Source organism: Salmo salar, unplaced genomic scaffold, assembly GCF_905237065.1.
Source record: "Salmo salar unplaced genomic scaffold, Ssal_v3.1, whole genome shotgun sequence".
Taxonomy (NCBI): domain Eukaryota; kingdom Metazoa; phylum Chordata; class Actinopteri; order Salmoniformes; family Salmonidae; genus Salmo; species Salmo salar.
In genome coordinates this window covers 27,619-53,196 of record NW_025547743.1, presented here as the reverse complement: position 1 = coordinate 53,196, position 25,578 = coordinate 27,619, and the positions used below count along the sequence as shown (strand labels likewise).

Genomic DNA, 25,578 nt, shown 5'->3' with positions numbered 1-25,578 from the left:
GGTGTTGTTACCTGGTGGTGTTACCTGGTGGTGTTACCTGGGGGTGTTACCTGGGGGTGATACCTGGGGGTGATACCTGGTGGTGTTACCTGGGGGTGATACCTGGTGGTGTTACCTGGTGGTGTTACCTGGGGGTGATACCTGGGGGTGATACCTGGGGGTGATACCTGGGGGTGATACCTGGTGGTGTTACCTGGGGTGATACCTGGTGGTGTTACCTGGTCCTGATACCTGGTAGTTTTACCTGCTGGTGTTACCAGGTGGTGTTACCTGGTGGTTTTATCTGGTGGTGTTACCTGGTGGTGATACCTAGTGGTGTTACCTGGTGGTGTTACCAGGTGGTGTTACCTGGTAGTTTTATCTGGTGGCGTTACCTGGTGGTGTTACCTGGTGGTGATCCCTAGTGGTGTTACCGGTTGGTGTTACCTGGTGGTGATACCTGGTAGTTTTATCTGGTGATGTTACCTGGTGGTGTTACCTGGTGGTGATCCCTAGTGGTGATCCCTAGTGGTGTTACCTGGTGGTGTTACCTGGTGGTGTTACCTGGTGGTGATCCCTGGTGGTGATCCCTGGTGGTGATCCCTGGTGGTGATCCCTAGTGGTGATCCCTAGTGGTGTTACCTGGTGGTGATCCCTGGTGGTGATCCCTAGTGGTGATCCCTAGTGGTGTTACCTGGTGGTGTTACCTGGTGGTGTTACCTGGTGGTGATCCCTGGTGGTGATCCCTGGTGGTGATCCCTGGTGGTGATCCCTGGTGGTGATCCCTGGTGGTGATCCCTGGTGGTGATCCCTGGTGGTGTTACCTGGTGGTGTTACCTGGTGGTGTTACCTGGTGGTGATCCCTGGTGGTGATCCCTGGTGGTGATCCCTGGTGGTGATCCCTGGTGGTGATACCTGGTGGTGATCCCTAGTGGTGTTAACTGGTGGTGTTACCTGGTGGTGATACCCGCTAGACCTTCCACAGGAACATAAACGGAACACTTTACATGTAAACCTTTTGCTTTCTATGCATTAATTTTATTAAAGGCAAAAAGTTCACCACTGTGTTACATTAGAGCATCCTCTAACCTGTTCTCTGTACCCAGGGGAACAGGCCTGTATTACTGTACATCACCTCTCTGTCTCTAACCATCCTCTAACCTGTTCTCTGTACCCAGGGGGAACAGGCCTGTATTACTGTACATTATCTCTCTGTCTCTAACCATCCTCTAACCTGTTCTCTGTACCCAGGGGGGAACAGGCCTGTATTACTGTACATTATCTCTCTGTCTCTAACCATCCTCTAACCTGTTCTCTGTACCCAGGGGGAACAGGCCTGTATTACTGTACATTATCTCTCTGTCTCTAACCATCCTCTAACCTGTTCTCTGTACCCAGGGGAACAGGCCTGTATTACTGTACATCACCTCTCTGTCTCTAACCATCCTCTAACCTGTTCTCTCTGTACCCAGGGGGAACAGGCCTGTATTACTGTACATCACCTCTCTGTCTCTAACCATCCTCTAACCTGTTCTCTGTACCCAGGGGGAACAGGCCTGTATTACTGTACATTATCTCTCTGTCTCTAACCATCCTCTAACCTGTTCTCTGTACCCAGGGGAACAGGCCTGTATTACTGTACATTATCTCTCTGTCTCTAACCATCCTCTACCCCTCTGTGTATTGGTCCAGGGGGAACAGGCCTGTATTACTGTACATTATCTCTCTGTCTCTAACCATCCTCTACCCCTCTGTGTATTGGTCCAGGGGTGAACAGCCTTGCCCAGTCACTGAGTGCCAACCAGTCCATCCCCAGCACCCTCAGTCACCTGGACCTCTCAGGGAACATACTGCGGGCAGACGACATCCCGGTAGGTGGCGACATGGTCATATCTGTCTTGGTCACCTCCTTAATAACAGAGACATAATGGGTAGAGTTCAAAGGAGAAAGGGACTTTGTTCATTTGCACAGGTATTGAAACAAGAGTTAAATGAAGACGGGAGAGATCCAGCTGAACCAGCTCGTCTAGTCTTCACACACCAAGTCCTATTGCGTCATCTCCCCTCCTCCGAGCCAGAGAGACGCACAACACAACCGCAGTCCAAATCACACTGATATCTAGCATCAATGAAACCACATAGATTGTGTTCGCTAGTCTCTCTACCCAGCTCAGTGTTGATGCCTGTAGTCAGCTGGGTTTAAATCAGTCATCTGACTGGAGGATCACCTTGTAGATCTGACACACTGTGAGCCACTAGAGCCTGATGGGAAGGTTGATGTCAGAGGACAAGTCCTTCTGATTGGCTTAATGGGTGATGGATTAGAAGCCTTCACTTTCTGAGACTGTCAGGCCTGATGTAGCTTGGTCCGGGGTTCCCATGGGAACGGGTGCCCACACACACACAGACACACACATCTACTGACCTCAGTGCTCTCAGCATAGCTGTTGATCACAATCTTGAAGGGTCACCCATGACAACCCCTGACCAGAGATACAATGGCCTTCAGAGAAAGGAGGTAGCTATTCACTATACGTTGGCAGGAAGCAGTATTACCTGTTACCTATAGACCATCATTTATCCAGACAGGATTACCTGTTACCTATAGACAGCATCAGACCATCATTTATCCAGACAGGATTACCTGTTACCTTTATCCAGACAGGATTACCTGTTACCTATAGACCATCATCTATCCAGACAGGATTACCTGTTACCTGTAGACCATCATTTATCCAGACAGGATTACCTGTTACCTATAGACCATCATTTATCCAGACAGGATTACCTGTTACCTTTATCCAGACAGGATTACCTGTTACCTATAGACCATCATCTATCCAGACAGGATTACCTGTTACCTGTAGACCATCATTTCTCCAGACAGGATTACCTGTTACCTATAGACCATCATCTATCCAGACAGGATTACCTGTTACATGTAGACCATCATTTATCCAGACAGGATTACCTGTTACCTATAGACAGCATCAGACCATCATTTATCCAGACAGGATTACCTGTTACCTATAGACCATCATTTATCCAGACAGGATTACCTGTTACCTATAGACCATCATTTATCCAGACAGGATTACCTGTTACCTATAGACAGCATCAGACCATCATTTATCCAGACAGGATTACCTGTTACCTTTATCCAGACAGGATTACCTGTTACCTATAGACCATCATCTATCCAGACAGGATTACCTGTTACCTGTAGACCATCATTTATCCAGACAGGATTACCTGTTACCTATAGACCATCATTTATCCAGACAGGATTACCTGTTACCTTTATCCAGACAGGATTACCTGTTACCTATAGACCATCATCTATCCAGACAGGATTACCTGTTACCTGTAGACCATCATTTCTCCAGACAGGATTACCTGTTACCTATAGACCATCATCTATCCAGACAGGATTACCTGTTACATGTAGACCATCATTTATCCAGACAGGATTACCTGTTACCTATAGACAGCATCAGACCATCATTTATCCAGACAGGATTACCTGTTACCTATAGACCATCATTTATCCAGACAGGATTACCTGTTACCTATAGACAGCATCAGACCATCATCTATCCAGACAGGATTACCTGTTACCTTTATCCAGACAGGATTACCTGTTACCTATAGACCATCATTTATCCAGACAGGATTACCTGATACCTATAGAAAGCATCAGACCATTTATCCAGACAGGATTACCTGTTACCTATAGAAAGCATCAGACCATTTATCCAGACAGGATTACCTGTTACCTATAGACCATCATTTATCCAGACAGGATTACCTGTTACCTATAGACCATCATTTATCCAGACAGGATTACCTGTTACCTATAGACCATCATTTATCCAGACAGGATTACCTGTTACCTATAGACCATCATTTATCCAGACAGGATTACCTGTTACCTGTAGACCATGTATCCAGACAGGATTACCTGTTACCTATAGACCATCATTTATCCAGACAGGATTACCTGTTACCTATAGACAGCATCAGACCATCATTTATCCAGACAGGATTACCTGTTACCTATAGACCATCATTTGTCCAGACAGGATTACTTGATACCTATAGAAAGCATCAGACCATTTATCCAGACAGGATTACCTGTTACCTATAGAAAGCATCAGTCCATTTATCCAGACAGGATTACCTGTTACCTATAGACCATCATTTATCCAGACAGGATTACCGGTTACCTATAGACCATCATTTATCCAGACAGGATTACCTGTTACCTATAGACAGCATCAGACCATTTATCCAGACAGGGATTACCTGTTACCTATAGACCATCATTTATCCAGACAGAATTACCTGTTACCTATAGACCATCATCTATCCAGACAGGATGACCTGTTACCTGTAGACCATCATTTATCCAGACAGGATTACCTGTTACCTATAGACAGCATCAGACCATCATTTATCCAGACAGGATTACCTGTTACCTATAGACCATCATTTATCCAGACAGGATTACCTGTTACCTATAGACAGCATCAGACCATTTATCCAGACAGGATTACCTGTTACCTATAGACCATCATTTATCCAGACAGGATTACCTGTTACCTATAGACCATCATTTATCCAGACAGGATTACCTGTTACCTATAGACAGCATCAGACCATCATTCATCTATCCAGACTGTCTTTGTGTACTAGTGCTAAAACGTGTGTTTTTCCTCCATTTTTCGACCAGCATTTCTACCATTTCCTGGGCCAACCCAACAGCCTGACGACTCTGGACTTGTCCAACACAGACTGTTCTCTGGACCTGGTGAGTGAGACAATAGTCTGGTGTGCATTTCCTGCGTGTAGGATTACGTGTGTGTGTGTGTGTGTGTGTGTGTGTGTGTGTGTGTGTGTGTGTGTGTGTGTGTGTGTGTGTGTGTGAGCTTGTGTTTTACTGTATTGTTTATGGTATGGTAGCTAGATGTGTTTTCTTTCTACTAAATGTCTTGGTAAGTGGCAATATTTAACAAACTTTAAACTACTTATTTTAGGGAGACAGTGCTCTGCGAGCAGGCAGCAGGCAGGCTGGGATTGACAGTTCTGGTCGCCTAGTGATGGACCTTAATCCCGCTTCAGAAGCGGCATTACTTTACAGACAAGTAAATGCCGTTCATGTCTCCAGAGAAGGTTTCGTGTCGGGCGTTTTAAAAAGCCGTAGTGTTGCCTACCTTAAAAGACAAAACAAACATGCCGTAGCCAAGGTGTTTTCCAGGAGCGACGTACCATGATATCTGAATAGACTCATCGATACAGCCTACTGTAGTTTCATATGAGGAGACAAAAACACCATCACCCACTCAGAGGGAGGGAGAGAGGAGGGACATACCATGATATCTGAATAGACTCATCGATACAGCCTACTGTAGTTTCATATGAGGAGACAAAAACACCATCACCCACTCAGAGGGAGGGAGAGAGAGGAGGGACATACCATGATATCTGAATAGACTCATCGATACAGCCTACTGTAGTTTCATATGAGGAGACAAAAACACCATCACCCACTCAGAGGGGAGGGAGAGAGAGGAGGGACATACCATGATATCTGAATAGACTCATCGATACAGCCTACTGTAGTTTCATATGAGGAGACAAAAACACCATCACCCACTCAGAGGGAGGGAGAGAGAGGAGGGACATACCATGATATCTGAATAGACTCATCGATACAGCCTACTGTAGTTTCATATGAGGAGACAAAAACACCATCACCCACTCAGAGGGAGGGAGAGAGGAGGGACATACCATGATATCTGAATAGACTCATCGATACAGCCTACTGTAGTTTCATATGAGGAGACAAAAACACCATCACCCACTCAGAGGGGAGGGAGAGAGAGGAGGGACATACCATGATATCTGAATAGACTCATCGATACAGCCTACTGTAGTTTCATATGAGGAGACAAAAACACCATCACCCACTCAGAGGGGAGGGAGAGAGGAGGGACATACCATGATATCTGAATAGACTCATCGATACAGCCTACTGTAGTTTCATATGAGGATACAAAAACACCATCACCCACTCAGAGGGAGGGAGAGAGAGGAGGGGCAGGCAGAACAATGTGCATATATCTGGTAATCTGTGTCTCACTAAATATTAACTGTCTTGCCTTGCAAAGTCACCTAAAAGTAACCCTAAAGTTACCCTAAAGTAACTCTAAAGTTACCTAAAGTAACCTAAAGTTACCCTAAAGCAAACTAAAGTTACCTAAAGTTACCTAAAGTTTGCCTCTTCCTCTCTCGGTTTTATAGCCATATAATCTAGTTAGACTATGACACGGAAAATTATGTTTTATGATAACGGCACTGATTTTAATTATGTGGGGGAGATAAAACATTTGGTTATGGATTTTTCTTAACATTAAGGATCCCAACTTCGTTTAAATGTTTTTTTAACTGGTTTGCTCCAAGCTACGGACCTTATGAGAACGTTTAATCACTGATACATTGTAACCACCCCCATGATCAACCATGTCCTTGGCCAGATGGTGTTGCATCAAACAGCATAGACTAACATGCTGACCAAACTGGCCATGTTGCGTGCGTGAGCACTGCAAAATCAATGTACACATATGTCATTCAATCATTTCATCCAAACTAGAAGTCCCTCCGTGTGTTAATGCTAATGGCTAAAGCTGGTATCTGTGCTAATCCACTCCTCTGTATTATAGGTGTGTTAATGCTAATGGTTATTGGCTACAAAGCTGGTATCTGTGCTAATCCACTCCTCTGTATTATAGGTGTGTTAATGCTAATGGATAATGGCTACTGGCTAAAACTGGTATCTGTGCTAATCCACTCCTCTGTATTATAGGTGTGTTAATGCTAATGGCTAATGGCTACTGGCTAAAGCTGGTATCTGTGCTAATCACTCCTCTGTATTATAGGTGTGTTAATGCTAATGGATAATGACTACTGGCTAAAGCTGGTATCTGTGCTAATCCACTCCTCTGTATTATAGGTGTGTTAATGCTAATGGGAAATGGCTACTGGCTAATGCTGGTATCTGTGCTAATCCACTCCTCTGTATTATAGGTGTGTTAATGCTAATGGCTACTGGCTAAAGCTGGTATCTGTGCTAATCCACTCCTCCGTATTATAGGTGTGTTAATGCTAATGGATAATGGCTATTGGCTAAAGCTGGTATCTGTGCTAATCCACTCCTCCGTATTAGCGGCAGGGTAGCCTAGTGGTTAGAGTGTTGGACTAGTAACTGCAAGTTAAATAAAGGTACAAAATACAATTATAGGTGTGTTAATGCTAATAGCTAATGCTAATATCTGTTCTAACCAATTCCTCTGTATTCCAGGTGTGTTCTGCTCTCCTGAGAGGCTCCGTCCAGAACCTCTCTGTCCTCAACATGTCCAAGAGTGTATTTGCACATAGGTGAGACCCACGACATCCATAATATAACAACCAGCAGTAGTGTAGGGTAGAGTACCACAGACCCTCTGCCTCAGCCGTGGGGTCATCTCATCTTATCATAATACATCTATTTTAGTCCTAGCATTATCTCATTTAGCTCATTCATTTCATCTCCCCACATTGCCCAGTTGGTCACAACGTGTTAGTTCTGAGTACGGCTGCCACCAAAGACCCCATGTTGCGGCTTTGCAGCTGTATTCAGATTGTAATGTATTTAAATATGAATATTTATCTAGTCTGTGGGTGGTTGTCATTTATCAATGTGTCTGACCCAGGAGGATTGATAGCTGTTAATTAGAGAAGCTGTCTGACAGTTTTATATCATTTCATTTTCTGTTTTATTATCAATTCAATTCCCAGAGAGGCAATTACTGCAGCAACAACAACAATAACATGACAGCATACCACAACCATACCGCACCCATACCGCACCCATACCGCAATGATACTGCAACCATACCGCACTCCATACTGCACCCATACTGCACTCATACCACAACCATACCGCACTCATACCACACTCATACCACACCCATACCGCACTCATACCGCACTCATACCGCACCCATACGCACCCATCCGCACCCATACCGCACCCATACTGCACCCATACCGCAACCATACCACACCCAACCATTCACATCATCAGATCATCTAGAGCACATGGATAACACTACTGAGAGTGTCGATCTAAAGTTCAATCTAGACATACAGTACCAGTGAAACGTTTGGACACACCTACTCATTCAAGGGTTTTTCTTTATTTTTTTTACTATTTTCTACATTGTAGAATAATAGTGAAGACATCAAAACTATGAAATAACACACATGGAATCATGTATTAACCAAAAAAGTGTTAAACAAATCAAAATATATTTTAGATTTTAGTTTCTTCAAAGTAGCCACCCTTTGCCTTGATGACAGCTTTGCACGCACTTGGTACTCTCTCTATCTTCTTCATGAGGTAGTCACCTGGAAAATATATATATATAAATTGTGCCTTGTTAAAATGTATTTCCTTCTTAATGCGTTTGAGCCAATCAGTTGTGTTGTGACAAGGTAGGGGTGGTATACAGAAGATAGTATAGACTTATTATTTTACCAAATAGGGCTATGGCAAGAACAGCTCAAATAAGCAAGAGAAACAACAGTCCATCATTATTAGATTAGATTGCACGGCCCAAATAAATACTTCAGAGTTCAAGTAACAGACACATCTCAACATCAACTGTTCAGAGGAGACTGCTGAAAGAAACCACTACAAAAGGCTTGTGCCAGAAACACGAGCAATGGAGATTAGAACGGTGGAAATCTTTCCTTTGGTATGATGATTCCAAATTTGAGATTTTTGGTTCCAACCGCCATGTCTTTTGTGAGACCGAGTAGGTGAACGGATGATCTCCGCATGTGTGGTTCCCACCGTGAAGCATGGAGGAGTGGTGTGATGGTTTATCACATAAATATACAGTATTTCACATTTTAAAGTGAATTGCATTAGAAACAAATAATTTAAATGTTCCCAATGCAGCACCCTCTTGTAAGAATAACAACCACGATTGACCCTGGATAATTAGATTAATATAAAAATGGATTCTTAAAAATGATAAAGCAATAGAATGGGAAACGTTTTACCAGACTTGATACATATCAATCGAACCGTTTTTTTTTTTTAAATAGACACTTATAAACAAATACAAGAAAATGTTTCAGTATAATACAATACGCTAAAAGATAAAATATTTATTCAATGTTGATGCCGAAAGGCTTTCGACCTTCTTGAATTGTCTTTTCTCTTCAAAACTTTGGAAGCTTTCAACTTTCCAGATGAAATAATGCATTTTATAAAAAATGTTAGATAAATGTCCTAAAGCAAAATATACACAATACATTATCAGATGAAATTGCTTTAGAATTGGGCACAAGACAAGGATGTCCTCTCTCCCCCATCTGTTTGCACTGGCAATTGAACAGCTTGCAGAAAGAACATAACAGGTATCATCAGTATTGGTAAACAGTATAAACTAAACTTATTTGCAGACAATCTCCTGATATACCTGATCAATTTTGAAAACTCAATGCCCCCCCCTGCAATGCCACTCCCCTGCTAAAAATATTTTCAGAATACTCTAAAATCTCAGGATATAAAATGTATGTGGAAAAAAACAGCAATCTTTCAAGTAGACTACAAAAAATATCAAACACTTAGGATGCTTAATAAGTGACAACAAACAACACATTTATAAGGATAACTTTATCCCTTTACTCAACAATATGAAAGCAGACCTAATTAAATGGAACAATCTTCCCATGAATCTAACAGGTAGAATAAACCTCTTCAGAATGGCAAAACATTTTCTGGTAATGCCAATTACCCCACAAGACATTCTTTTAAAAAGTATACAAATTAAAATAATAGACTTAAAAGGAACATTTTAAACCTTCCTAAGTTTGAGGGTGGTTTATAACCTTCCTTATTCTGAGGTGGTTTAAACCTTCCTAAGTCTGAGGATGGTTTAAACCTTCCTAAAGTCTCGAGGGTGGTTTAAACCTTCCTAAGTCTGAGGGTGGTTTAAACCTTCCCTAAGTCTGAGGGTGGTTTAAACCTTCCAGACTTGGAATTGTATCACCTCGCCACCCAAGGCTTTCACTTTGGGACATATAGTTAAATGTACTAAAGAGGAACAATGGGTACATATTGAAGATGCATGCTCATCCCGGAATATTTTTTCAAAGGATAAAACTAAGAGCATTAACAACTTCACAGATTAAAAACACTATGACAATATAGAACACTATAACAATATGGAACACTATAACAATATGGAACACTATAACAATATGGAACACTATAATAATATAGAACACTATAACAATATAGAACACTAACAATAAAGAACACTATAACAGTATAGAACACTATAACAGTATAGAACACTATAACAGTATAGAACACTATAACAATATGGAACACTATAACAATATGGAAACACTATAACAATATGGAACACTATAACAATATAGAACACTAACAGTATAGAACACTATAACAATATGGAACACTATAACAATATAGAACACTAACAGTATAGAACACTATAACAATATGGAACACTATAACAATATGGAACACTAACAATAAAGAACACTAACAATAAAGAACACTAACAATAAAGAACACTAACAATAAAGAACACTAACAATATGGAACACTATAACAGTATGGGAACACTATAACAGTATAGAACACTATAACAATATAGAACACTAACAATAAAGAACACTATAACAAGAGTAGAACACTATAACAGTATAGAACACTATAACAATATGGAACACTATAGCAGTACAGAACACTATAACAATATGGAACACTATAACAATATAGAACACTAACAGTATAGAACACTATATCAATATGGAAACACTATAACAATATAGAACACTAACAGTATAGAACACTATAACAATATCGGAACCTATAACAATATAGAACACTAACAGTATAGAACACTATATCAATATGGAACACTATAACAATAAAGCAAACACTAACATATAGGAAACACTATAACAATATGGGAACACTATAACAATAAAGGACACTAACAATAAAGAACATAACAATAAAAGGACACTAACAGAATATAGAATCACTATAACAATATAGAACACTAACAATAAAGAACACTATAACAATATAGAACACTATAAGAGTATAGAACACTATAACAATATGGAACACAATAGCAGTATAGAACCTATAACAATATGGGAACACTATAACAATATAGAAGCACTAACAGTATAGAACACTATAACAATATGGAACACTATAACAATATAGAACACTAACGTATAGAACACTATATCAATATGGAACACTATAACAATAAAGGACACTAACAATAAAGAACACTAACAATAAAGGACACTAACAATAAAGAACACTAACAATAAAGGACACTAACAATAAAGGACACTAACAATAAAGAACACTAACAATAAAGGACACTAACAGTATAGAACACTATAACAATATAGAACACTAACAATAAAGAACACTATAACAATATAGAACACTATAAGAGTATAGAACACTATAACAATATGGAACACAATAGCAGTATAGAACACTATAACAATATGGGAACACTATAACAATATAGAACACTAACAGTATAGAACACTATAACAATATGGAACACTATAACAATATAGAACTACTAACAGTATGAACACTATATCAATATGGAACACTATAACAATAAAGGACACTAACAATAAAGAACACTAACAATAAAGGACACTAACAATAAAGAACACTAACAATAAAGGACACTAACAATAAAAAGGACACTAACAATAAAGGACAATAACAATAAAGGACACTAACAATAAAGGACAATAACAATAAAGAAACACTAAACAATATAGAACACTAACAATATAGAACACTAACAGTATAGAACATTATAACAATATGGGAACACTATAACAGTATAGAAACACTAACAATAAAGGACACTAACAGTATAGAACACTATAACAATATGGAACACTATAACAATATGGGAAACACTATAACAATAAAGAACACTAACAATAAAGAACACTAACAATATAGAACACTAACAATAAAGGACACTAACAATAAAAGAACACTAACAATAAAGGGACAATAACAATAAAGGACACTAACAATAAAGGACACTAACAATAAAGGACACTAACAATAAAGGGACACTAACAATAAAGAACACTAACAATAAAGAACACTAACAATATAGAAACACTAACAGTATAGAACACTGTATCAATATGGAACACTATAACAATAAAGAACACTAACAATAAAGGACACCTTTAACAATAAAGAACACTAACAATAAAAGGGACACTAACAATAAAGAACACTAACAATAAAGGACAATAACAATAAAGGACACTAACATAAAGAACACTAACAATAAAGGACACTAACAATAAAGGACACTAACAATAAAGAACAGACTAACAATAAAGAACACTAACAACCAAAGAACACTATAACAGTATAGAACACTATAACAATATAGAACACTATAACAGTATAGAACACTATAACAATATAGAACACTATAACAGTATAGAACACTAACAATAGAATACTAACAATAAAGAACTACTATAACAGTATAGAACACTAACAGTATAGAACACTAACAATAAAGGACACTAACAATAAAGAACACTAATAACAATACAAAGGACAATAACAATAAAGAACACTAACAATATAGAACACTAACAGTATAGAACACTAACAATAAAGAACACTAACAATAAAGAACACTATAACAGTATAGAACACTACTAACAGTATAGAACATTATAACAATATGGAACACTATAACAATATGGAAGAAAATTAAATGTATTCAACAAGAACCAATATCCCTCCTAAAAGCACAACCTTATGGAACAATCCTTGGATAGTTTTTCAGAATTGGTCCACATTTTCACTGATAAATTGGTCCAAATGGAGAACTAAAGGCATGTAAACCATACATTACTTGGTAAAGGAAATACATTTATTTCCATGACTGCATAAAAATGTTCATTTGAAATCTTTTGGTTATCAGAACAATCTTGAGGGAGTCCTATTTGAGTCAGAGAAATATATTCATATGATAGGTAAGCAATAAAAAAAACCTTGCAGAGAGCCAATCCAACTGAAAAAAATATAAACTATTGGAATCAGGACTTAAAAAGACTGATATTGGCACAAGATGGAGGGAATGTTGGAACAAGGCTAATGAAATGACAGTTAATGAAAATGCGTATTAAACCAGTGTAAACTAATGTATAAAAGTAATTATACAAGAGACAAAATTCACAACTTCTACAGCACAACAGCAGAGTCATATCTTAATTGTAAAAGTAACAATGACTCAATAATCTATGCCTTCTGGGAATGTTATAAGTCCAAAAGTTATGGGCGGAGTTCACAGGAGGCTGGTGAGGGGAGGAGGGCTCATAATAATGTCTGGAATGGAGTGACTGGAGTGGTATCAAACACATGAAAACCATGTGTATGATGTGTTTGAAACCATTCCATTTATTTCGTTCCAGCCATTACTATAGTCCATCCTCCCCAATTAATGCCACCTGTGGCCCAAGTTCGAAAATTGCTGTCAGAAATTTTACAATGTAAATTTGCTTTTAATCCATCTGTCTGCATATTTCAAGACATGGCATGTGAGGTTGCAAGGGGGTGTTGTCGTTTGTATGGGTGTGTTTTTGTATTGTTTAAAAAATATAATAAAATCTTACCCCCCAAAAATGGCACATTATAAGTATAATATTATAATATATTTCTGTCCCGTAGTTTCTAGAAATGATGTATTATCTTAAACCAAAAGAATATCTCCCGATAATGTCTACTGAAACTGACACATGCAGGCACACTCGCACGCGCATACACATTCGCACACCTTACTGGGATGACATCACCGTCAGAGACACCTTTGATTGGCAGATGTGTATATCAGGGTTGTTGTCATCTGCAGCCTCTGCCATACCAAGGTAATGGGAACAGTCTCTCAGTAAATGTGTCTTTATAAGTGGAGATTAGTGTGTCTTTGGGGTCGTAGAAGGACACCTTCCCCTCCTGTCGTAGTCCAGCTGCACTCTGATCCTCTGGGGTCTCCTCTTCAGACTGGTGATGTCACCTCCTCCCTTCTTTAATGGTACCATTCTGCTGCTCTATACACCAGATTCCATCCTGTGGTGATGCACACCCCCTTCCCCTTCCTGTCAAGGGACTCTTTAGCCACGCCCAGAAGCCAGTGAGTGTGGTCCCCCACCCTCCACTTCCCAGCTGTGTTTCCCTGAGCTGAACCCCTCAGATGCCAGAACATCTATATACTTTGTTAATCTCTCTCTGGGTTGTCAGGGAGCTGCTGTTTTCTACCTCGTGTATCTCACACTGGTCATATAATCAGTCAGAGAGGCTCTGGAGGTGCAGTGTTGGGGTCCAGAATCACAGGAGTGTATTTGAGATCCCCTGCATCTTCTCCCAGACTCTGAACTGCAGGTTTCCCAGGTGTTTGGCCTCGTCTATCAGAGCTCCTGAGACCAGATGTGGATCTAGCATAAGTACTGGGATCTTTCCTTTGTGGTCTTGAAGTTCTGCAGGAATGACATGTCTTCAGCTTTCAACTCCTCCTCTATGGTTCTGATTGTGTCTGATAGTGATGATATCTTTCTGCTCATCTCGTCAATCTTCTTCTTCATCATCTGACTCTTCTGCTCCTCTTCCTCCCCTCGGTGCAGCTTTCCTGGCTGCCTCTTCATCTCGTAGAAACTGGTGAATCTTCTCAAACTCTTTCCTAATCTCAGTCTTCTCGTGTGCTGGACCTGGCTCTTCATGTGCTTTGCTGTTTAATTAAAGGTTTAACTTTCTTAAAGACCTTCAGCTTCTCCTTTAAGGGCTTCAGGGCAGTCTGGAGTTCCTCCTTATAATCCTGGACAGCCTCGTCTACAGGGACACAGACATGAATCTATGTTTCTGTGAGGACTGACACACCACACAGACGGGCTCGGTTATCCTCCAGACAGAAGAGTTTGAGTTTCTCACTGTGCAGACTGCAGCACCTCAGACCCAGCTGAAGCTCTCTGACTCTCCTCTTCTACCTCAGACTCAGCTGAAGCTCTCTGACTCTCCTCTTCTACCTCAGACCAAACTGAAGCTCTCTGACTCCCCTCTTCTACCTCAGACCCAGCTGAAGCTCTCTGACTCTCCTCTTCTACCGCAGACCCAGCTGAAGCTCTCTGACTCTCCTCTTCTACCTCAGACCCGGGCTGAAGCTCTCTGACTCTCCTCTTCTACCTCAGACCCAGCTGAAGCTCTCTGACTCTCCTCTTCTACCTCAGACCCAGCTGAAGCTCTCTGACTCTCCTCTTCTACCCTCAGACCCAGCTGAAGCTCTCTGACTCCCCTCTTCTACCTCAGACCCAGCTGAAGCTCTCTGACTCTCCTCTTCTACCTCAGACCAAACTGAAGCTCTCTGACTCTCCTCTTCTACCTCAGACCCAGCTGAAGCTCTCTGACTCTCCTCTTCTACCTCAGACCCAGCTGAAGCTCTCTGACTCTCCTCTTCTACCTCAGACCAAACTGAAGCTCTCTGACTCTCCTCTTCTATCTCAGACCCAGCTGAAGCTCTCTGACTCTCCTCTTCTACCTCAGACCAAACTGAAGCTCTCTGACTCCTCTCCTGTAAGAAGGCTTCACACAGGTTCTTTAGAGCCAGGTTACAGGGAGGTTCAATCATAGGAAATCTTATCCTACATACTGGACATTCCCATGGTTCCTTCTGTTTCAGCATAATTCCAGACAGGCTTTACAAAAGCAGACGGGACAGGAGAAATCCTCCTCTGGGAGAGAGACGTTTGGATGCCATTTTCTCACACAGTGCCACTCCTTGTTCTGTAACAGCTTCTGAAGTGGCGTTCACTTACTCTCCACAATTTCCACTTTCAAGAGAAAATAATCCACTCCATGCATCATTTCCACCCAACAGTGAAGCTACACCTGGAGATGACAGTTCTGATGATGATACGTCCTTCTGACTCTCTCTCTCACCATGTAAATTCAACTGTTGTGGCTCCAATAGAGATGAACACCAGATAGCTCAATGTTACAGTACTGAACTGTACTCCGCTTTACCCTCTGACCTGCACTTTACCCTCATCATGTGAGTCAAAGGCAGGGTTTACGGGTAACCAGGAGTGCTTAGACAGGTAAGTTGTGTTTTTACATTGATGCCTAGCAACCCTGATCAGCCAATCAGAGGTGTCCCTAACAGCGACGACTGTTATCAAGGAACCTCACATCATCCAATAAGGATTGATTCAACTTCCTGATTTGTGTAGCAGGAGAGAATGATCTGAATGCAGGCATTATGGAGTAACAGCTTTTTAATGCCTTAGCAAACGGCTATCCATCTCTCTCGTCCCTCTCTCCCATTCCTCTCTCTCCCATTCCTCTCTCCCATTCCTCTCTCCCATTCCTCTATCCCATTCCTCTATCCCATGCCAGCAGCATACCACCCTGCATCCCACTGCTGGCTTGCTTCTGAAGCTAAGCAGGGTTGGTCCTGGTCAGTCCCTGGTTGGGAGACCAGATGCTGCTGGAAGTGGTGTTGGAGGGCCAGTAGGAGCACTCTTTCCTCTGGTCTAAAAAATAAATGTATATCCCAACACCCCAGGGTAGTGATTGGGGACATTGCCCTGTGTAGGGTGCTGTCTTTTGGATGGGACGTTAAATGGGTGTCCTGACTCTCTGTGGTCACTGAAGATCCCATGGTACTTATTGTAGAGTAGGGGTGTTAACCCTGGTGTCCTGACTCTCTGTGGTCACTATAGATCCCATGGTACCCTTACCCTAGAGTAGGGGTGTTAACCCTGGTGTCCTGACTCTCTGTGGTCACTATAGATCCCATGGTACTTATTGTAGAGTAGGGGTGTTAACCCTGGTGTCCTGACTCTCTGTGGTCACTATAGATCCCATGGTACTTATTGTAGAGTAGGGGTGTTAACCCTGGTGTCCTGACTCTCTGTGGTCACTATAGATCCCATGGTACTTATTGTAGAGTAGGGGTGTTAACCCTGTCCGACCTCTGTGGTCACTATAGATCCTATGGTACTTATCGTAGAGATAGGGTGTTAACCCTGGTGTCCTGACTCTCTGTGGTCACTATAGATCCCATGGTACTTATCCTAGAGTAGGGGTGTTAACCCTGGTGTCCTGACTCTCTGTGGTCACTATAGATCCTATGGTACTTATTGTAGAGTAGGGTGTTAACCCTGGTGTCCTGACTCTCTGTGGTCACTACAGATCCCATGGTACTTATCATAAGAGTAGGGGTGTTAACCCTGGTGTCCTGACTCTCTGTGGTCACTATAGATCCCATGGTACTTATCATAAAGGGAGTAGGGGTGTTAACCCTGGTGTCCTGACTCTCTGTGGTCCTATAGATCCCATGGTACTTATTGTAAGAGTAGGGGTGTTAACCCTGGTGTCCTGACTCTCTGTGGTCACTATAGATCCCCATGGTACTTATTGTAGAGTAGGGGTGTTAGCCCCGGTGTCCTGACTCTCTGTGGTCACTATAGATCCCATGGTACTTATCATAAGAGTAGGGGTGCTTAACCCCGTGTCCTGACTCTCTGTGGTCACTATAGATCCTATGGTACTTATCATAAGAGTAGGGTGTTAAACCCGGTGTCCTGACTCTCTGTGGTCACTATAGATCCTGGTACTTATCATAAGAGTAGGGGTGTTAACCCCGGTGTCCTGACTCTCTGTGTCACTATAGATCCTATGGTACTTATCATAAGAGTAGGGGTGTTAACCCGGTGTCCTGACTCTCTGTGATACTCTACAGAGTCCCATGGTACTTATCGTAGAGTGGGGTGTTAGCCCCGGTGTCCTGACTCTCTGTGGTCACTATAGATCCCATGGTACTTATCGTAGAGTAGGGTGTTAACCCCGGTGTCCTGACTCTCTGTGGTCACTATAGATCCTATGGTACTTATCGTAGAGTAGGGGTGTTAACCTCGTGTCCTGACTCTCTGTGGTCACTATAGATCCTATGGTACTTATCGTAGAGTAGGGGTGTTAACCCGGTGTCCTGACTCTCTGTGGTCACTATAGATCCTATGGTACTTATCGTAGAGTAGGGGTGTTAACCCTGGTGTCCTGACTCTCTGTGGTCTCTATAGATCCCATGGTACTTATTGTAGAGTAGGGGTGTGGCTAATGGTGTCCTGACTCTCTGTGGTCACTAAGATCCATGGTACTTATCATAAGAGTAGGGGTGTTAACCCTGGTGTCCTGACTCTCTGTGGTCACTATAGACCCCATGGTTCTTATCATAAGAGTAGGGGTGTTAACCCTGGTGTCCTGACTCTCTGTGGTCACTATAGACCCCATGGTTCTTATCATAAGAGTAGAGGTGTTAACCCTGGTGTCCTGACTCTCTGTGGTCACTATAGACCCCATGGTTCTTATCATAAGAGTAGAGGTGTTAACCCTGGTGTCCTGGCTAAATTCCCAATCTGACCTTCAAACCATCATGTTCACCTAATCATCCCCATGCTTACAATTGGCTCATTCATCCCCCTCCTCTCCCCTGTAACTATTCCCCAGGTTGTTGCTGTAAATGAGAACGTGTTCTCCAGTCAAAAATGACCTGGTAAAATAAGGGTTAAAATAAAGATGTAAATTAATTCTTCCTCCCTCCCTGTCACTCTCCCAGCCTTAGGGTATGTACAAATAAACAAGGTGTGTACACACTCTCTCTCTCACACACACCAGCAGTCTGCCAATCCTGTTTCTGCCTCCGCTTTGCAGTTTTCACCCCTCTCTCTCTGTATCTCTCTCTCTCTCTCTCTCTCTCTCTCTCTCTCTCTCTCTCTCTCTCTCTCTCTCTCTCTCTCTCTCTCATTCACAAGCTGATCCTGGGAAAGACCTCTTTTCATGCCTTGGAACTCAAAACTGAGATTTCTATTCACTTCACAGCTTCGGCTCTCACAGACAGGGAAGAGATTGAACATTTGCATGGTTGCTAGCCAGTTCAGTTCCTTAAATTAACCTGAATATATTCGTCCAAAGTTGAGGAAACAGTAAACTTTGGTCAGAATTGTCCTGTAAGCAATATTCAGTCTCCAAATACAGGACGGGAAGAGTCAATTCCTTGGGCTACATGAGTGCTGGCCATCCGTCAGCTGGCATTTGGACCCTGACATTTGACCCTGATGCATCACTCTTTAGGAGGTCACTGAGGCCAGGCAGCACAGTAAAACTCAGACTCTGCACTGCTGAATGTAATGCCAGCCTGGACTGCCCTTATTGATGTTAGTGTTTGATATCAGTGTCAGGTTCAATGGGTTGGATGGCTTCTCTTAGATTGGGGGAAATAGAGACTGGTAACCAGAAAGGATTACTGTGAAACTACATCCTGTCCCTCACTGAACTGAACAGACCATTGATTACTGTGAAACTACATCCTGTCCTCACTGAACTGAACAGACCATATGATTACTGTGAAACTACATCCTGTCCTCACTGAACTGAACAGACCATATGATTACTGTGAAACTACATCCTGTCCTCACTGAACTGAACAGACCATATGATTACTGTGAAACTACATCCTGTCCTCACTGAACTGAACAGACCATATGATTACTGTGAAACTACATCCTGTCCTCACTGAACTGAACAGACCATATGATTACTGTGAAACTACATCCTGTCCTCACTGAACTGAACAGACCATATGATTACTGTGAAACTACATCCTGTCCTCACTGAACTGAACAGACCATATGATTACTGTGAAACTACATCCTGTCCTCACTGAACTGAACAGACCATATGATTACTGTGAAACTACATCCTGTCCTCACTGAACTGAACAGACCATATGATTACTGTGAAACTACATCCTGTCCTCACTGAACTGAACAGACCACCATTCTGTATACTTCTGGCCCTTCTTTGGACACTGTGTTAACTAACCTCTAGAGCGAGCTTCAATGCCATACAACTCTCCTTCCGTACCTACAACTGCTCTTAAATACAATAAAACTAAATGCATGCTCTTCAACCGATCGCTGCCCGCACCTGCCCGCCCGTCCAGCATCACTACTCTGTACGGTTCTGACTTAGAATATGTGGACAACTACAAATACCACGGTGTCTGGTTAGACTGTAAACTCTCCTTCCAGACTCACATTAAGCATCTCCAATCCAAAATTAAATCTAATATCGGCTTCCTATTTCTCAACAAAGCATCTTTCACTCATGCTGCCTAACATACCCTCGTAAAACTGACCATCCTACCGATCCTCGACTTCGGCGATGTAATTTAATTTACAAAATAGCCTCCAACACTCTACTCAGCCAACTGGATGCAGTCTATCACAGTGCCATCCGTTTTGTCACCATAGCCCCATATACTACCACCACTGCGACCTGTATGCTCTCGTTGGCTGGTCCTCGCTACATATTCGTCCGCCAAACCCACTGGCTCCAGGTCATCTATAAGTCTTTGCTAGGTAAAGCCCCGCCTTATCTCAGCTCACTGGTCACCAATAGCAGCACCCACCCGTACACGAACGAACTGCAAAAATCACTGAAGCTGGAGACTCATATCTCCCTCACTATCTTTAACACCAGCTGTCTCTACACCTCTACATAGCTCATCTGTAAATAGCCCATGCAACTACCTCATCCCCATGCTGTTATTTATTTTATTTATTTTGCTCCTTTGCACCCCAGTATCTCTACTTGCACACTCATCTTCTGCACATCCATCACTCCTGTGTTTAATTGCTATATTGTAATTATTTCGCCACTACGGCCTATTTATTGCCTTACCTCCCTTATCCTACCTCATTTGCACACACTGTAATATACTTTTTCTATTGTATTATTGACTGTATGTTTTTTTATTCCATGTGGAACTCTGTGTTGTTGTTTGTGTCGCACTGCTTTTTAGCTTTATCTTGGTCAGGTCCAAGAGCATTGTAAATGAGAACTTGTTCTCAACTAGCCTACCTGGTTAAATAAAGGTAAAATAAAAAGTCCAGTCCTTACTGAACTGAGCAGAACATATCGGACATCACTAAGGATGTGCAGTGCATGTTAGAACCATTATTCACTGTTCTATTCTCAGTGTTCTAACTCTTATCTGTCAAACACCTGGAGATTTCGATTTGTAGACAGAGTACCCTCTTTGCATATCAGTCAGATTACCTACAGTAGTAGTGGGTAATGGTTCAAGGATAGAGACGTTTGTTTGTTTAAATCTGTATTACCCTGTCACAGTCTCTCCTCACATCATTACCCCATCACAGCGTCTCTCCTCACATCATTACCCCTCAGTGTCTCTCCTCACATCATTACCCCGTCACAGTGTCTCTCCTCACATCATTACCCGTCCAGTGTCTCTCCTCACATCATTACCCCGTCACAGTCTCTCCTCACATCATTACCCCGTCACAGTCTCTCCTCACATCATTACCCCGTCACATTGTCTCTCCTCACATCATTACCCCATCACAGTGTCTCTCCTCACATCATTACCCCCTCACAGTGTCTCTCCTCACATCATTACCCCGTCAGTGTCTCCTAACATCATTACCCCGTCAGTGTCTCTCCTCCACATCATTACCCCGTCAGTGTCTCTCCTCACATCATTACCCGTCACAGCGTCTCTCCTCACATCATTCCCCGTCACAGCGTCTCTCCTCACATCATTACCCGTCACGTGTCTCTCCTCACATCATTACCCCGTCAGTGTCTCCCTAACATCATTACCCCGTCAGTGTCTCTCCTCACAGTCATTACCCCGTCAGTGTCTCTCCTCACATCATTACCCCGTCAGTGTCTCTCCTCACACTCATTACCCCGTCAGTGTCTCCTCACATCATTACCCGTCACAGCATCTCTCCTCACATCATTACCCCGTCACAGCGTCTCTCCTCACATCATTACCCCGTCACAGCGTCTCTCCTCACATCATTACCCCGTCACAGTGTCTCCTCATCATTACCCCGTCCACAGTGTCTCTCCTCACTCATTACCCCGTCACAGTCTCTCCTCACATCATTACCCCGTCACATTGTCTCTCCTCACATCATTACCCCCATCACAGCGTCTCTCCTCACTCATTACCCCCTCAGTGTCTCTCCTCCACATCATTACCCGTTATAGTGTCTCTCCTCACATCATTACCCGTCAGTGTCTCTCCTCACATCATTACCCCCTCAGTGTCTCTCCTCACATCATTACCCCGTCACAGTGTCTCTCCTCACATCATTACCCCCGTCACAATCTCTCCTCACATCATTACCCCGTCACAGTCTCTCCTCACTCATTACCCCGTCACATTGTCTCTCCTCCACATCATTACCCCATCACAGTGTCTCTCCTCACATCATTACCCCGTCACAGTGTCTCTCCTCACATCATTACCCGTCAGTGTCTCCTCACATCATTCCCCGTCACAGTGTCTCTCCTCACATCATTACCCCGTCACGTGTCTCTCCTCACATCATTACCCCGTCACAGTGTCTCTCCTCACACTCATTACCCCGTCACAGTGTCTCTCCTCACATCATTACCGTCACAGTGTCTCCCTCACATCATTACCCCGTCAGTGTCTCTCCTCCCATCATTACCCGTCAGTGTCTCCTAACATCATTACCCCGTCAGTGTCTCCTCACATCATTCCCCGTCAGTGTCTCCTCACCTCATTACCCCGTCGTGTCTCTCCTCACATCTTACCCCCGTCACAGTGTCTCTCCTCACATCATTACCCCGTCACAGTCTCTCCTCACTCATTACCCTGTCACAGTGTCTCTCCTCACATCATTACCCCGTCAGTGTCTCTCCTCACATCATTACCCCGTCACAGCGTCTCTCCTCACATCATTACCCCGTCACAGCGTCTCTCCTCACATCATTACCCCGCCTGTCTCTCCTCACATCATTACCTCGTCACAGCGTCTCTCCTCACATCATTACCCGTCACAGTGTCTCTCCTCACATCATTACCCCGTCACAGTGTCTCCTCACATCATTACCCCGTCACAGTGTCTCTCCTCACATCATTACCCTGTCACAGTGTCTCTCCTCACATCATTACCCCGTCACAGTGTCTCTCCTCACATCATTACCCCGTCACAGTGTCTCTCCTCACATCATTACCCTGTCACAGTGTCTCTCCTCACATCATTACCCGTTAGTCTCTTCTCACATCATTACCCCATCGGTGTCTCTCCTCACATCATTACCCCATCGGTGTCTCTCCTCCCTCATCATTACCCCGTTACAGTGTCTCTCCTCACATCATTACCCCCGTCCAGTGTCTCTCCTCACATCATTACCCTGTCACAGTGTCTCTCCTCACATCATTACCCAGTTAGTCTCTTCTCACATCATTACCCCATGGTGTCTCTCCTCACTCATTACCCCATCGTTTTCCTCCATCATTACCCGTTAGTCTCTTCTCACATCATTACCCCATCGGTGTCTCTCCTCACATCATTACCCCATCGGTGTCTCTCCTCACATCATTACCGTTCAGTGTCTCTCCTCACATCATTACCCCGTTACAGTGTCTTCCTCACATCATTACCCCGTCACAGTCTCTCTGGGGACAGAGCTAGCCTATCACGTCTCTCTGGGGACAGAGCTAGCCTATCACAGTCTCTCTGGGGACAGAGCTAGCCTATCACAGTCTCTCTGGGACAGAGCTAGCCTATCACGTCTCTCTGGGGACAGAGCTAGCCTATAAGGGGGGTGTGGGACGGACTGCTGTGTTTATAAAAGGATGCTACTGGCTTCATACACCATAATAATGAAGACTGCAGCCATATCAGGACTACTGGCTTTCTATACACCATAATAATGAAGACTGTGGTCCATATCAGGGGCTACTGCTTTCTATACACCATAATAATGAAGACTGCGGCCATATCAGGGCTGCTGCTTTCTATACACCATAATAATAACTTCTCGGCTACTGTCTTTCGCGCCTAACATCTCCTAGCTGTGACAATATTCACTGTATACTACACTTGCTTCGTTCAACACATCCTAATTTGGCGAGGTCACATTTTATTTCACTGCAAGTAAGAACGGGAGATCAGCATTCAACTGTGGTTCACAAGGCTACTATACTGTGGCCTCTCAGGTATCATCTGTTGCGTGGGCTTACTATCCTCTCTGTTTCTGTTTGTCTCCAGGAAAGGCAAAGATGTGCCTCCATCCTTCAAGCACTTCTTCAGCGCGCAGTGGCCCTCAGCTCCATCAACCTTTCAGGGACCAACTCCTCCTGAGGCCTTAGGTGGCTTTCCGCTCTTCTTTCTCTCCTCTGTCTCTGTCTTTCTCTCCTCTCTCTCTTCTTTCCCTCCTCTTTCTCCTTTCTCTTCTTTTTCTTCTCTCTTTCTCTCCTCTGTCTCTCTTTCTCTCCTCTGTCTCTGTCTTTCTCTCCTCTGTCTCTGTCTTTCTCTCCTCTGTCTCTGTCTTTCTCTCCTCTGTCTCTGTCTTTCTCCCTTTGTCTCTGTCTTTCTCTCCTCTGTCTCTGTCTTTCTCTCCTTTCTGTCTCTGTCTTTCTCTCCTCTCCTCTGTCTCAATCTCTCTGCTCTTCTCTTTCCCTCTCTGTCTCAATCTCTTCTGTCCCTCCTTCTCACTTTCCCTCTTTCTCTCATCTCCCTCTTTCTCTCATCTCCCTCTTTCTCTCTTTCTCACCTCTGTCTCTCTTCTCTCTCTTCGCTCCTCAATATAATAATTTCCTTCTTTTTTTTTTCATAATAGGAATTAGAGCTACACCCGAGTGTACAAAACATTAGGAACACCTTCCTAATATTGAGTTTCACCCCCTTTTGCCCCCTCAGAACAGCCTCAATTCGTCAGGCATGGACTACAAGTGTCGAAAGTGTTCCACAGGGATGCTGGGCCCATTTTTGACTCTTAATGCTTCCCACAGACGTGTCAAGTTGGCTGGATGTCCTTTGGGTGGTGGACCATTCTTGATACACACAGGAAACTGTTGAGCGTGAAAAACCCAGCAACCTTGCAGTTCTTGACGTGTCTGGCACCTCGGCACTTCCTGTTCAAAGGCACTTTAAGCTTTTGTCCTGCCCATTCACCCTCTGGAATACATTAACACTGTCAGGTCTGCTCCTGCTCTTCCCCCCCAGGCTGCCCTGCATCACACACTCCTATCATCCATTACACACACCTGCCTTCCTCGTCACGCACATCAAGCGATACTGGACTCACCTGGACTCACTCATCACCTGTTATTACCTCCTCTATATTTATCAGTTCCCCAGCTCCTGTTCCCTTCTGCTTTGATTGTCTTTTGTTTTGTGTTACCTGTTTGCTGACGCTGTTCCTGTCTCGTTCCATGTCCGTTATTTATTAAATGTTTACTTCCCGTACCTGCTTCGTCTCTCCAGCATCATCCCATGTGAAAGAATACTGAAGCAAACCACGAAAGCATCAGGAGGTATGTTGGCATCGGCTCTCGGTCGCCACCGATGGAACCAGGGTGCCTAGCCAGC

At 43.0% G+C, this 25,578-nt stretch overlaps 1 long non-coding RNA gene across 1 annotated transcript; it reads left to right on the top strand.

Moving 5' to 3' along the window:
* Window positions 1-1,696: 1,696 nt before the first annotated feature.
* Window positions 1,697-24,299, top strand: LOC106592636 (uncharacterized). The gene is made up of 4 exons (XR_006763086.1): window positions 1,697-1,850; window positions 4,712-4,789; window positions 7,340-7,416; window positions 24,256-24,299. It is a non-coding gene; the product is annotated as an uncharacterized lncRNA (long non-coding RNA).
* Window positions 24,300-25,578: the final 1,279 nt, after the last annotated feature.